Here is a 14,378-nt window from a genome sequence, read left to right as displayed (position 1 = left end):
GTCAAACTTTCTAAATTTTTTTCTGATGCAAATTTTCTAAGGAAAAGAACTTTTGTTTCTCAAATTCTTATAAGATTTTTAAAACAAGCTTGGTTTACTGCACTGTTTAAAATACATACACACACACATACAAAGTCACATTTCTCTGTCTTTTTGAGTAAAATCATATACAGCTTTGAAGCCTCTTTCAGGACCACAACCTGTATTTTTCTTTTTTCTTCTTAGGGCTTCATCACTTTGCTGGTGTTATACCAGGATTTAGGAATCAAGCAATCCAAAGAAATGTGGAAGAGGCCTCATTTGGTCAGTAGTCCAATACGATTGCCTCTGGAATTCACCATGAGACTCACAGTTCACTAGAAGGTAGAGGCAAAAATCAGAGTTGCCAGTTAAAATTATTTCTAAAGATGGGTTCAGTGCTTCTGATTCTCAAGCCTTTCTCAAACTCCGTGGGGTGAATCACTTGCTTCTTTTCTGCATTTCTTTTCTGCAGGCAGTTTTCTAATTTAGTTAGATGCATACTTATATTTATCTCTTTCCAATAATTTTGTTCATTTCTGATATCTTCTATTTTCTTCCCTCTCAATTTCTGTGCTTTTCAGTTTTTACTATCTTGTGGTTTTAGGAAAAAGTAGATACAAATATGTGTTAATCAATGATATGGTTTGAAGGTTTTTGTCCCCTTCAAAATTGATTCCTAACCCGTTATGCAACAGTGTCGGGAGGTGTAACCTTTAGAAGGTGATTCAGGAGGACTCCTTATGAATGGGATTCGATGCCCTCGGGGCTTGATGGAGGAAGTTTGACCCCTCTTCCCTTCTGCCTTCTGCCATGTGAAAACACAGTGCTCAAGGTACCATTGTGGAAACAGACGGGAACTTTATCAGACGACAAACTTCTGGCACCTTGATGTTAGACTTCCCAGCCCCCAAAATGATGAGAAATCAATTTCTGTTCTTTGTAAATTACCCAGTTTGTGGAATTTTGTTATAATGGCACAAACTAAGACAATCAACCAGAGTTGTTTTACCATCATAAGTATAAATTTTAAAATCACTTCTTCATTAATATAATAGATGAAATGACCCACAGAAGTATCCAGTTCCAGAAAGGACCATTTATAAAGGACCAGTTTTGCCTATAAAGAAAAGTACAATAACAGACCTTCACAAATATTTTACCATCCGAAAAAAGACATCTTTAGATTTTAAACTGAATCAAATGTGATGGTCCTATCCAGACAAAGGAAGACAGAGCACTCGATTTCCAAGTTCACTGGGAGCTTTTGTGTTGCTCTTTTTGTCCCCTTTTATTTGACTTTGTTACCTGACCTTTGAACAGAAAAGCTTTCTCTTCTTGCTATCTCTGTTTATTTGAAATATCGAAATACTGGAGTCTTTCTATCTCTATTTGTCATTTGAAAGATCAAAATATTAAATGATTGTGAAACACTTTTGCAACTGTAAAAGGGTTAATACTTTTCCTGCAGATATTCGTTAAACATTTATTTGTTTCTTCAACAAATATTTACTGGAGGCTCATGATATCCTAGGCATTGAACTAAGAATTCAGTGTTCAATGTGTATAAGATCCAGTCCCTGTGTGTTTATGCTTATTTAATACTATTATAGACAAAGTCTTCAATACATACCATAGTCAGATATCAATTCTTCATTAGCAATATGAAATAAGAGAACAATGGGACTTTCCACTCAATTTGACAGGTGGCTAAATTTTTAGTTACTGAATTTCCTGTTTTAAGATCATCTAGCAGCTGAACAAAATTTAAATGCACGGAGGAGAAGATCATAGTAAGCAGGGCTTCCATTTGGAGGGTCACTTTTTCTACTTGGAGTCACATACTATACTTTAAATTGATTCAGAACACGTTAACGGGGCAGGTGGTGATTTCCAGCTACAAGTCCAAAATATAGAAGAACGTGTTTAAATCCTATGTTTATCAGATCTGTAAATATAGTTCCTTCTATGTTAAGTGGCTTTATTTCTAAGAACCTAGACTCAGTCCTGGGGGTGCTTCCCAGCCCGCTGCAGGAATTCCTGATCATGGCAGTCTGCTGAAACATGAGCTCAGTTACCAAATATAGCTGAGTGGAGGAAGAGGACAGATGAGAGTCTGAGGCCACAGTTGCCTCAAAGTGACCACGGACCAGGCAGCTTTTAATGAATAGGCAAGACTAACCGCCATTCTCCCAGAAAAGAAGAAATGCTCATCTGAAATTCATCACCTCTCTGGAGTCTTCAAACTGACCAAGCATTGAAAAGGTCTGTGAGGTGTGTCTTAATATACTAACTAGTAGGGCAACATAAAATTTAAGGACTTAAAAAAAACTAAAAAATAACACTAGTTTATTCTGAGGATACGATACTATTTAGAAGATATCTTAATTATTCTTTTGCTTGGAGAGGAAAAGTAATGAGAATTTTATGGTCTTTCCAAAAACAAATAATACGTACGATTTGCCTGCCCACTTTATCTCTGCCTTTGCTGTCAGAGAATTACACTTTCTGTTATAAGCTCAAGCATGCTAAATTGGCACTATCAATTCCAAAAGGATTAAATGTATTTATGGAGCCAGCTTTTGTCAAGATTGTGTATGTGTTATGTTTCACAGAAAATAAAAATGCAACTTTCTAGACCCTCACCCATATTTAAGCTAAATAAATAATGATGGCTTCAAGTAATAGCCTTTCGATTTCAGTAACATTATATGTGGTTAATTACACTTTCAAAAGATTCCAAAAGTAACTCACTGACATAATTAAATTAGTTGGGATAGAAACAGCAGGTATTTTAAATTGTATTCATGTATACAATTTACATGCTTATTTTTAATAAGATAAAGCTTACTAAGGGAAACTACAGTGCAGTCTCTGGAGTCCAGTCAAATTTAAACGTCACAGTATAATTTTTATCATTTCGTTTTAAGTTGCACATGAAATTGTCTTGAATCCAATATAATATAGGAGGTTGATATAAAATGATTTCAGGCTCACATTACTTGCTAACATTTGCTAAAAATACTAATTGCCTTTTAGTATGAATAATGTGATGACATATAAAGCCCGTTTCTTGGCAGTATAAAACAATTCAAAATCTATTCAATCACATACATGCAGAAATTAAACCCTCATTGCATGATAAACATGCCTTCCAATCTTTTTTCTCACAGAAAGAACTTAAATACTCACCCCAATTATTCAGATTTTAAAACCAAAGTCTTTTTGACAAATTATTGCTAACAGTAGAAAAGGCCAATGAGATTTACCTGGCCACTAACTGCCCTGTAAATACATGATTACACATTCCTAGAAAACAAATGAGGCCTCCGGCATCCTAGGGCCTGGTACGGATGAGGGTCTGTATAGCAGAACCTCTGTGTCAGTTCTTCCTCTGAGCTTCTCTGTGGTGTTGTTAGAGCTGAATATTAAAACTGGCTTTATAGCATATTTTACAATGGAATGAGGATCTGGATTGCATGGGACAAGTACAATCACTTTGACTTCCTTATCTCATTTTAAAAAAACGCAGAGTACAATCATTGCTCAGGTTTAAAAATAAATCTGACAAGTTCTTTAAGAGATACCAAGTGAAATCTGCAAGGCCAAGACAAGAGCTCCTCTACTTCTTAAACAATATGTGTGAGGCTATATTGCAATTATTGAACCCCAGTTCCAAATTCAGGCCATCTAGAGTTAATGACTGTGTCTTGGTGAAATTCCAGCAAAGAAAACAAAGACTAAACAAAGCATTTTTGACTAAAATTTCTAACTGTTAAATCATCATATTAGAGAATATAGAGGCAAAGTTGGTAAAAATCAGTTTTGAATTTAAGTGAGAAGAATAAAGCCCTGAGTTAGATAATGGTAGCGGAAGTGGATAATTCAGAAGCAAAATCTAAATATTTGCAGTGGACTCAGTATGGTGAATAAAGTGGATAAGATGAAGAAGACATGGGATAACTTCAAAAACTCTGTAAAGTATCTTACTTGGATTTTATAGCATTAAATGAAATATTAGATTATGTCCTTGAAATTGAGATTAAATATGCTGTTTAAAGAGATATTTAAAACTGTAGGATAAATATATCTTCTTGTAATGACAATTTAATAATCAGAAAGGAAAATAATCCATGTGTATTTATTAAGAAATAAAGTATAAAATTACCGTGCATTTTCTGCATCAAGCATACAATTTTGCAAATCTTTCATGTTTGACTTTTGGCCTAAAGGACCCTTTGTGGAAAAAAAAAAAAAAAAGGAGAAGAAAGGGAGAGAGGGAAGAAGGAAAGGAGAAGGGAGGGAAGGAGGGAGGGAGGGAAGAAGGAAGGAAGGAACGGAGGGAGAGAGGGAGGGAGGGAGGGAAGGAGGGAAGGAGGGAAGGAGGGAAGGAGGGAGGAAAGGAGGGAACAGATTTAGTCTAGGGGTTGCTGGTGATTCTCAAGCATGAAAATTAAGTGTTAAAGCTTTTCTAACTTTGGTTTTCATAGTTTAGGTTTTATTAAAAGATATTTTAATATCAAATCTTCACATCAATAGTTTGTATTACTTTTTTCGTAATTAAGTATAAAAACAAAACTGCTAAATCTGAAATTAAAAATCACTTATAATTTTAACTTTTTTTCAAAAATTACAACATAAGCAACAAAGGATCCCCCTGAATGTCCCACCTCCCCTCTCTTACCCCTACCTAAATCCCACCACAGAGGTTGTCCGTGTTGATTGTTTGGTATTTTCCTATATTTATTTACTTATATTTATCCCTACCTATATATACATGTTTAAGTGACTGTGGGAATTTTGCTATTTCATCTGGACTCTCCAAAGAATCTGCTGAATGTGGTACATGGTATTAAGTGACCTTTACTGCCTGTCAGCCTTTTTCTAGCATCAAACTTTTTCTTTCAAAATTGTAGCAGTTCTTCATGGACTCTAAAAGTATTTCATGAACTTCAAGAGTGTTCCCCTTATCTATGTTCTTAATTTCCTATAACATCCCCAGCAAGAAAAGAAAACTCTGCAGTTAAATGCAGGGGTCCACCCTGAGTCAGCCACTTTCTGGTGGCTCAGTTTGAGCCGAATAAGTGAACCTTTTACTGCTGCCATTGTGAGTAATACAAACAATAAAACAGAAAAATAACATCTATTCCATGGATTGCTGTGAGGATCAAACTGTTCACTTCTGAAAGCAGGTAACTCCCAAGCTGTTAAGTAGGAACAACCTGTACTGTTTGTCATCTAATTCTTCCTACTAGACTCTGCTCTTTCCCATGTAATGATTTCAGGAACTTGTCTTCCCAAGTTCCTCCAAGTCAAAGATATCTTTTTGCATTTCAACCGTGCTTTGATTCATGGGGATCACACCAGGGGGTGTCCCACAAGCCTTGTTTGTTTGTTTCTTGAGTCAGAGTCTCACTCTGTTGCCCAAGTTTGAATGCAGTGACATGATCATAGAACTCACAATCCTCCCACCGCAGCCTCTGGAGTAGCTGGGGCTACAGGCACACACCACAAGGCTCAGCTAAGTTTTTTGTTTGTTTGTTTGTTTGTTTGTTGTTGTTGGTTTTTTTCCCGTATTTTTGTAGAGATGAAACCTCACGACATTGTCCAGGCTGGTATAGAACTCCTGGGCTCAAGCGATCTTCCTGCCTCAGCCTCCAAAAGTGCTGGGAGTATGGGAATAAGCCACCATGCCCAGCCCCCTATAAATATTTCTTAACTGACAACATGGGGGATTCTCCCAAATATCATAAAGCTGGCTTTCGGGTAATCTATCCCCAAAAGTCAGCAACTTTAAAAGCAAATGGTCATCATAATTTTTAAATTTGTCTGTCTTTTCAATCTTTTGTATATTCATGTGTGAATGTGAACCACATACATTTATACCCATAGTACATATTCAGGAATTAAAAAATAAATGTTTTCCCAAATATTAGGATAGTCATGCCAAGATCAGATTCATAAAATTACTTATGTCAAATGTGTAATATGCATACCAGTGAAAACTTATTTATATGTTCTATATTTTATAGTATAATATGAATCTAACAGAATTCGGATGATACTAAGTTAGGGAGAAATTGCAAACCATAAAATTACAATTAGAAACAATGTATAAATTAAGTGGCATAAAATTCCTTAAAAAGGAATGAAATAGCCAGGCCTGGTGGCTTGTGTCTGTAATCCCAGCAACTCGGAAGACTGAGGCAGGAGGATTGCTTGAGGTCAGGAGTTCAAGAGCAGCCTGGGCAATGAAGGGAGACCCTGTCTCTACAGAAAATAAAAAAGAATTAGCAGCACTTGGTGGCATCCTAATTTTTTGCTTTAGCTTCCCAAGTAGCTGGGACTACAGCTACTTGGGAAGCTAAAGCAAAAGGATCCTTTGAGCCCATGAGGTCAATGTGGCAGTGAGCTATGATCTCACCATGGCACTACTACAGCCTGGGCAACAGAATGAGACCCTATCGACAAAAAAAAACAAAAAAAAAAAAAAAAAAAAAAAAAAAAAAAAAAAAACAGGAAGACTGAGATACATCCGGGGAGTTAACAAAATAGGCCACCATGGATGTTTACATTTGAAAGTAATATTTGCTTAGAATAAGCCAAGATCTTTATAAGGATGTAAGCGGCCTGTTGACAATTCAGGGTGGATAGGATTCTGTAATGACTCTCAGTATTTGCCAAAGCTCCCAAACCTTTGTTTCCTTAAGATGAAGAGTTTGGCATTATGCGTAATTATCAAAATTCACCCTGGAAAACTTGCCTTCCGAGCGCCATGAGGTAACACAGCAGCTCTCCCCACGATGTAATCTGAGGGAACCGAAATGTCCTCCCCTTGTGACTTTCACCACCCTCCCTGCCAAGGGTGGACCTCCCAAAACACTGATGGTCTGTAGATGTGAACATTAACATGCAAATGTGCATTTTATTTTCTTAAGTTTTTGGCACCCTAACAACTTCCAAAGCTAGTTTGAGGGTGTATGCAATAAAAGCATAGTACAGTTGCCCAAAATCAGTTAAGAAAATAGAGAAGATCAAACCAAGTAAATTTCAAACTTGAAATGTTTTCTCAATTTACTACCTCTGTCCTTTCTCTTATTAGAATTTTACTCCCTAGGGCAGAGAATCTATCTTCTTCCCAGCTATGTTCCCGACCTATAAAAGAAGTACCTAGCACATAGTATGCACTCAATAAATAAATGCTGACTGAATAAAACAATGAGAAAACTAAGCAAAAAAAAAATTTTTTTTAGCTAAAAACATCTGTATTTTCTACGACTGAAAATTTAACCCTGAGCTTGCTACTATCCATGTGAAAGGGAGAATCATCAAAGGTTACAGAATTCTTTGTCTAATAAAATTGCCAGAAAATTAAAAAATGTTTTTCCAGTTCCAAAGTTTTTCATGAGAAGCTTTCTTTGAGAGTAATGAGAAACATTAACATCCATGTCTTTATAGATAATTTTTTTTAACACAATGTCTGACCTATGGCTGTTTTTGCATTAGTGAAATGAGCAGGTAAAGCATATTTTATATGTATACATGAACAGTTATGTGTTATATGTATACACTAACATTTAGCACTGAACTCTATCAAGTTCTTACCAGAAAACAGAGCCTGGGGCACAAGCAACAGTTGATAAAGCCAATTAAAAACCTAGGTTAAAAACAGAATAACGTTTGGCTGCACTCAGTGGCTCACATCTATAATCCCAGAACTTTGGGAGGCCAAGGCAGGAGGATCACTTGAGCACAAGAGTTTGAGACCAGCCTGGGCAGCAAAGGGAGACCTCGCTTCTACAAAATCATATTTTAAAAATTTGCCAGGCCTGATGATACACACCTGTAGTCCGAGCTACCCAGGAGGATAAGGCAGTAGGATCCTTTGAGCCCAGGAATTCAAGGTTCAAATTCATTGCAGTGAGCAATGATCATGACATTGCAGTCCAGCCCTGGTGACAGAATGAGATCCCCACTCAAAAGCGCAAAATAACGTTTAGCTGAAGAGAGCATGGCCCAGAGAACTGCTAGAGCAGGTTTTGGGAGGCTGAAAGCGGGTCAGTCATCAGAACTTTTCCTGCTGCATGCCTTTGTTCACATGTCTGTCAAATCCTATCCAGGGCTCAAACCGCATTTCAAACACCAAGTATTTTTTAGCTTTTCTCCATCATCTGCCATAACCTAGACAGTGTGCTAAGCATTCACCGTACATAGACGCCAGCCACAGCTCCTGCTTCCATGGGGCTCACAGTTGAATGAGGAAAGCATTCTCTAAATGAATACTTGTAATTTAATCTGATGACTGCTATGAGAAATGCAATGCAACGTGACGGGCTTGGAAGAAGAAGCAAATTATATTGATTGGGGAATCATTAGAAAGCACCAAAAAGAGGTAAAATTTAAGAAAGTTTTCAAGGATGAACTGGAGTTTGACAAACAGAAAAAGGAAGCATATTTTAAGCAAAAGGAGCAGCAAGTGCAAAGGTGTGAAAACCAGAAAGAATCTGAATTGTTTGAGGAATGGCAAGTGGGCCAGGGAGCCCTGAGTGCATGTGTGTTAGTGCTGACGGAGGGTGAGGCTGGAGCACCTCCATCAGCTCAGACTGTCCATGGGCACGTTTAACTTGTGCATCGTGCTTTGGAGCTTTTCTCAGCCAGGGAGCATCATAGGAAAAAAATTTAAACCGAAAGAGTGACATGGCCAAATTGGTAACTATGATCTCTCTTACCATTTTTATCCCTTACTGCAATTTGTTGAAACTATTTTAATAGCAATTATCATGTTCCTCCTTGTAATTAAGTTATTTTTTACTCTTGTCTAATCACTTCTACTGGATTGTAAGATCATTTAAGGAGAATAACTGCCTGGCTCATCTCTGTCCTCCTTGAAGCTTCTCTTGCACAACTAAGCAGTTGTTCCATTGATTTCATGTTCAACTTACTATTCCAGGAAAGGGAAGTAGAAGAAAGGACACATGACTCTAAGACAGGCAAGGCCAAGGAAGAGTCATTTATCCCACGGGGAAGAACATAGAGCTATGCAACTTCAAGCAAGTTAAAGGACAGCTGTGGCTGCCGTGTGTGGTGGCTAATGCCTGTAATCCCAGCACTTTGGGAGGCCAAAGCGAGTGAATCACCTGAGGTCAGGAGTTCAAGACCAGCCTGGCCAACATGGTGAAACCCCATCTCTACTAAAATTACAAAAATTAGCTGGGTATAGTGGTGGGCACCTGTAATCCCATCTACTCAGGAGGCTGAGGCAGAAGAATCCCTTGAACCTGGGAGGCAGAGGTTGCAGTGAGCCAAGATCACACCACTGCACTCCAGCCTACGTGACACAGAAAGACTCCGTCTCAAAAGATAAAAAAAGAATAGTTGTGGCTAATGAGCATTTTAGAAGAAATGACAATTAAGCTAAACAGCTAATGACAGAGGTGATGGATAAGACAAGGAAGAGAAAAAGAAGAAGACAGAGGAATTTCTAGGAAGTTCAAATACCTCCTGAGAAAAGGGTGGAGGCAGGGGACAGGGCAATTTAAAGATGTAGAAGAAGCCTTTATTCCCCACAATTTCAAAATCGTTCGGTGCTACTTACTAAAGTAGAAACACTTGAATGGGCCTAGTGTTTACCTCATTTCCTCTTCACTCCCTAACAGCGATATTAGTGGGTTTCCTTAGTCTATTTCATCTTCTGTGTCTATCACACCATCATAGAGTTACCAAGAGTATTGTTTAACAGAAAACATGAAATCTCACACAAACGCTGGAGATGTTTGCAGTTGTGTTTCCTTCCTTTGATTGTGACCTTTCATTTTGGAGTGCTGACTGACATGGAAATCTCTGAAGCACAATTTTCCAATGAACTTGGCCCATTTGGAAACAGTCCTTGTTCATCCTCCTTGAGTGAGCATTTTCCCTAGACCTCATGCATGTTCCCGTGGCAATAACTGGGCTGCAAATTAAGCCCGAACCAGATATGCCATAGAAATATGACTTTCTTTCTCAATGTGCAAGCGGTTTTAAAGCTACACCTAATCCTGACCACTGGATCCTGTCAGATGGCGCCTCTTTAAAACCAAAATATAAGTTAATAAGCAGCTGAGATGATCTGTCTCCAGCAAACACGCCCTACTTTAAGAAGTGAAAATGTTTTCATCATTCAGAAGTTTGCTTTAAGCTTTCTCATATAATGCTTCTTGTGACGTTTTAAAATGTATCATATTATGTTCGTTTGGAACTAAAATACAGTTCAATTCATAGCAGAACTCTGATTTCTGATCCAGTTTTGTTAGTCTGATATATTGCTTTGGAATCTCAATTATGAAAGCTACAATGGTAAGGTGGTAAAGTGCATAGATCATGAGCTCTGGAGTAATTGACTGGGTTTAAACCTTGGTTCTCTACTCAGATTTTCTGCCTCTATTTCCTTCTTTCTAAACCAGAGGCTGCTGTGAGGATTTTAAATGAAATAATCTACATGATGGCTCTGGGCACAATGCCCATCTCAGGGTAAGCAGTCCATGATTAGCCATTATCATTATCAAACACTGTCATCATTATTAGCCTTTACGTATGTTGTATGAATTCATTAGGCAGCTAATGTTCTATGGAAGAGGTTGGCAATTTTTTCTGTAAAAGTCCAGGTAAATATTTCAGGCTTTGGGTACCATACAGTCTCTGTTCCAACTACTCAATTCTGACATTGGTCCAAGAAAACAAAGACAATCTCTACATTCAAACTCCTGCCCATGATTTCCAATCCAGCATACATGTCAAAGGCCACTTTTCCTTGCCCATATTTTCAATGACCTTTCCCACTTCCCTTCCATTTTACCTGTCTATCAATTTGGGATCATCTGTCTCTGCACCTTTACCTGGCAGGCCGAGCTCTGGTGGAATTACATGGATTAATGACACTGTAAATACATCACATTTAACTTCAGCTAGGCCCTCACTTCTGCCCATAAATCCTTCTTAGGAAATTTCTTTCTCCGTTTTTCTACAACAGCTATTTCGAATCATCTCCCGTCCTCATAAACTTCCAATGCACAGAAGTCTCAGTGTGGGAACTCTCCTTTCTTCCTATTATAAATTTTTGCAGAGAATCTTTCTTTCTCTCTCTTTCCCTCTCTCTCTCAGCCTCCTCACACACACACGCACACACATGCACACACACACACAGGCACCCTGTTACTTCTCTCCTTTAACAATGAAAGAACTGCCTTTTCCTACCTGAAGCTGACCACCTCATATTACATTTGTGCTATAGTAACTCATTTCTTCTTACATATTTTGAGAGCTGACCTATAAATCGTCCTTTCTTACATTTATTTTCAGCTTCTCCCTTCTTACTGCCTAATTCCATTTGTATAAAACATGTTACAGTCCTCTACCCTAAAGATGAACAACAAACCTCACTAGAATCTATACTTTTGTTTAACTACTACCTTCTGTCTCTCTTTCTATTATCTCTTCAAAACAATCCACCTCACCTGTAATATTTTCTTTCTTTCCTTCTTTTCTTTTCTTCCATGTAGCAATCTGGGTTATATTTCTGTTGCATACACTGAAATTGCTGTTGCTGATGATGCTAAATATTCCCAACTTGCTAAAATCAAAAGGTCAGGTATTGCTTCCTGAGATATTTTCTTTCCTAGCTTCTATGATATCCAGCTCTCTTGGCTTCCCTTTGACTCTCTGAAGGATTTTCTCTCCTCCTACTTCTTTCCTTGATGACCTTATGCATTCCTATGTCTTAAAGTGCCACCCATAGGCTAATAATCCCCAATCCCGTTCTGCTCTCCCTCCTCCTGGGCTCTAGACCAGCATCTCAAATCTCCTAGACATCAACACCAGAGTTACCAAAGGTCCCGCAACTGCAAAAGGCTTAAATCAAAATCAAGCTTTAAAACAAAACAAAACAAAAACAAACAACAACAACAACAAACACTTGTTCCTCCACTTGTAGCATGTAAGTTAATGGCACCACCGATCTGGTTGCTGGTAACAAACATGTAATCCTGCCTTGGCATCGTCTCTGCCTTTATTCAGTTACCAAGTTCTTTCTGTCATCTATCTCATGGCCCCCGGATCCACTGCTTCCCTGAATCATCAGCTCTCACTTCAGAGTCCAAAATGGCCACATCTAATAGCTGTCTAGGCCAAGTGCCAGGACTTGTGCCCAGTCTCTAAGGGGCTGGGAAAGAAAATATTTGGAGATTTCACATCCCATGACAAGCGAGCTCAGTTTCTCACCGAGGCTCAGAATGTGAGGAATTCTCCAAAATGAAGAAGTCCAGATGATGGCAACCAAGCATGAAAGCATGATAAATATGCACATCCCCTGGATTACTGCATGAGCCTTCTCATGGACTGCCCTGCTGTCAGTCCTACCTTCCCCTTCCCCCACCTCTGTCCCCAATCCGGGCTGCAGTCACTTATCTTTCAACAATGTAAGTCTGGTGATGTTTCTCAGAGACTTCACACTCTTCCTTGCCTACTGACCATCCATAACGTAAAATGCAGGCTCTTCATGTGGCTCCAGGCCCTCTCTGACCTGACTCCTGCTTTCTACCATTATCTCTGGTTATTTTCCCAACTCCGGATAGATTTCTGTTTAGCCAAAATGCTTAGTGAAGTTACCTCAGTCTGCCATGCGCTCTCTGGGATCCAAGTCTTTTTTCTTCTTCTGTTCTTTGAGACCAAGTCTCACTCTGTTGCCCAGGCTGGAGTGCAATGATGTGATCTCAGTTTACTGAAACCTCCACTTCCCAGGTTCAAGTGATTCTCCTGTCTCAGTCTCCCAAGTAGCTGACACTACAGACATGCACCACCATGCTGAGCTAAGTTTTGTATTTTTAGTAGAGATGGGGTTTCACCATGTTGACCAGGATGGTCTTGATCTCTTGACCTCATGATCAGCCCACCTTGGCCTCCCTAAATGCTGGGGTTACAGGCGTGAGTCATCATGCCCTGCCGGATCCAAGTCTTTGAATACATTTCTGCCAGTATGCCCTTCACCTCCCCACTTCCCCATCCCTCACACGTCATTCTTTCAGCTTTCTGTCTTTCATAAACGTTTCCTAATCCTGACCGTGCTGTTGCGTCTAGGTACTATCACAGTGCTTTGTTTTTCTATACCACTGCAGGATGACTACAGCTAACAATAACATACTATATAGTTTCAAATAGCTAGAAGGAAGATGTGGAATATTCCCAACACAATGAAATCCTAAATGTTGGAGAAGACAGATATGCTAGTTGTCCTGATCTGATCACTATACATTGTATGTATTGAAACATCACTAGGTACCCCATGAATATGTACAATTATTATTTCTCAATTTTAAAAATAAAATACAATTTTAAAGAGACATTAAATTACATATGCTTATTATTTATTTGTAATTTATATTAAGTTCCATGAGGGCAAAAACCTTCTCTTTTTCAAGGCAACATCCCTCCCCTAGCACACTCCCGGGCATGTGGTAGATAGTCCACAAATACATTTTGAGTGGGTAATTCTGGTCTATGTAGTACATCCATCCCAGCTTAGGCTTCAAACTTCAGTCACGTCAAGAATCAAAGGTTTTGTTGCAATTATCTCCTTGGATTTTCAGTTTAGCCTACCCCAGGTCTGGTTGACATAAAATGTTTTTCAGTCTCCTTTAGCACCGATTTTAACACAAAAACTAAATTTCTCTCAGGCCAAAATTAAAAACATAAATAAAAAAATAACCACAGTAGCTTTCTTTCAAAGAAAAATCAATTTTGCAAGACATGCAATAAATGAAAATATAGTCTGTTGTGCCGTTGGTAGACAAACATACTTTCAGCCACCGAGTCTCCCCTTCTCCATCTTCATGTCTCTTCGCGATCCATGCTACCTGATGGCTCATCTTCCCACACCTTGTAAGAGCTGATCCTGATCCCGCCTTCCCCTAAAGTTATCTGCCATGTGTACCGACCAAGGGGGCAATGGTACTTCAGAGCTCAGTACTGAGAGAAGCCAAGCTGCCTTGGTAGGACAAACTATACAACGTTTTGAAGTAGACAAAACGGTACTGGGTGTCCTTGCAGTGGAATGCTGGATGGGCTCTGGTGCGCCTTTCAGGGTCCTCTAATTCCACAGGGGTAGATGCCTTTTATTGTCTTTACAATTTTACAACTCTGTAATTTGGAGAAATCTAAAAACAATGCAAATTATACTGGTAAAGAGATATAAAAATGATTTTTTTGGGCCGGGCGCGGTGGCTCAAGCCTGTAATCCCAGCACTTTGAGAGGCCGAGGCGGGTGGATCACGAGGTCAAGAGATCGAGACCATCCTGGTCAACATGGTGAAACCCCGTCTCTACTAAAA

The 14,378-nt window shown here is 38.9% G+C and overlaps 1 protein-coding gene across 4 annotated transcripts in view; it reads left to right on the top strand.

Annotated features, from left to right (window-relative positions):
- The first annotated feature begins 2,113 nt into the window (after window positions 1-2,113).
- PALLD (palladin, cytoskeletal associated protein) overlaps window positions 2,114-14,378 on the top strand; it is a 457,931-nt gene continuing 445,666 nt past the window's right edge. Inside the window, exon 1 of one of the 4 annotated variants that reach the window (XM_017507553.2) lies at window positions 2,114-2,283. The gene's annotated coding sequence lies outside the window, so the exon portion shown is untranslated. The remainder of the gene's footprint in view (window positions 2,284-14,378) is intronic. The other 3 variants (XM_017507554.2, XM_037731053.1, XM_017507552.2) reach the window with 3 other exon arrangements.

Source organism: Cebus imitator, unplaced genomic scaffold (assembly GCF_001604975.1).
Source record: "Cebus imitator isolate Cc_AM_T3 unplaced genomic scaffold, Cebus_imitator-1.0 Scaffold378, whole genome shotgun sequence".
NCBI lineage: Eukaryota > Metazoa > Chordata > Mammalia > Primates > Cebidae > Cebus > Cebus imitator.
This window is presented reverse-complemented; position numbering and strand designations above follow the sequence as displayed.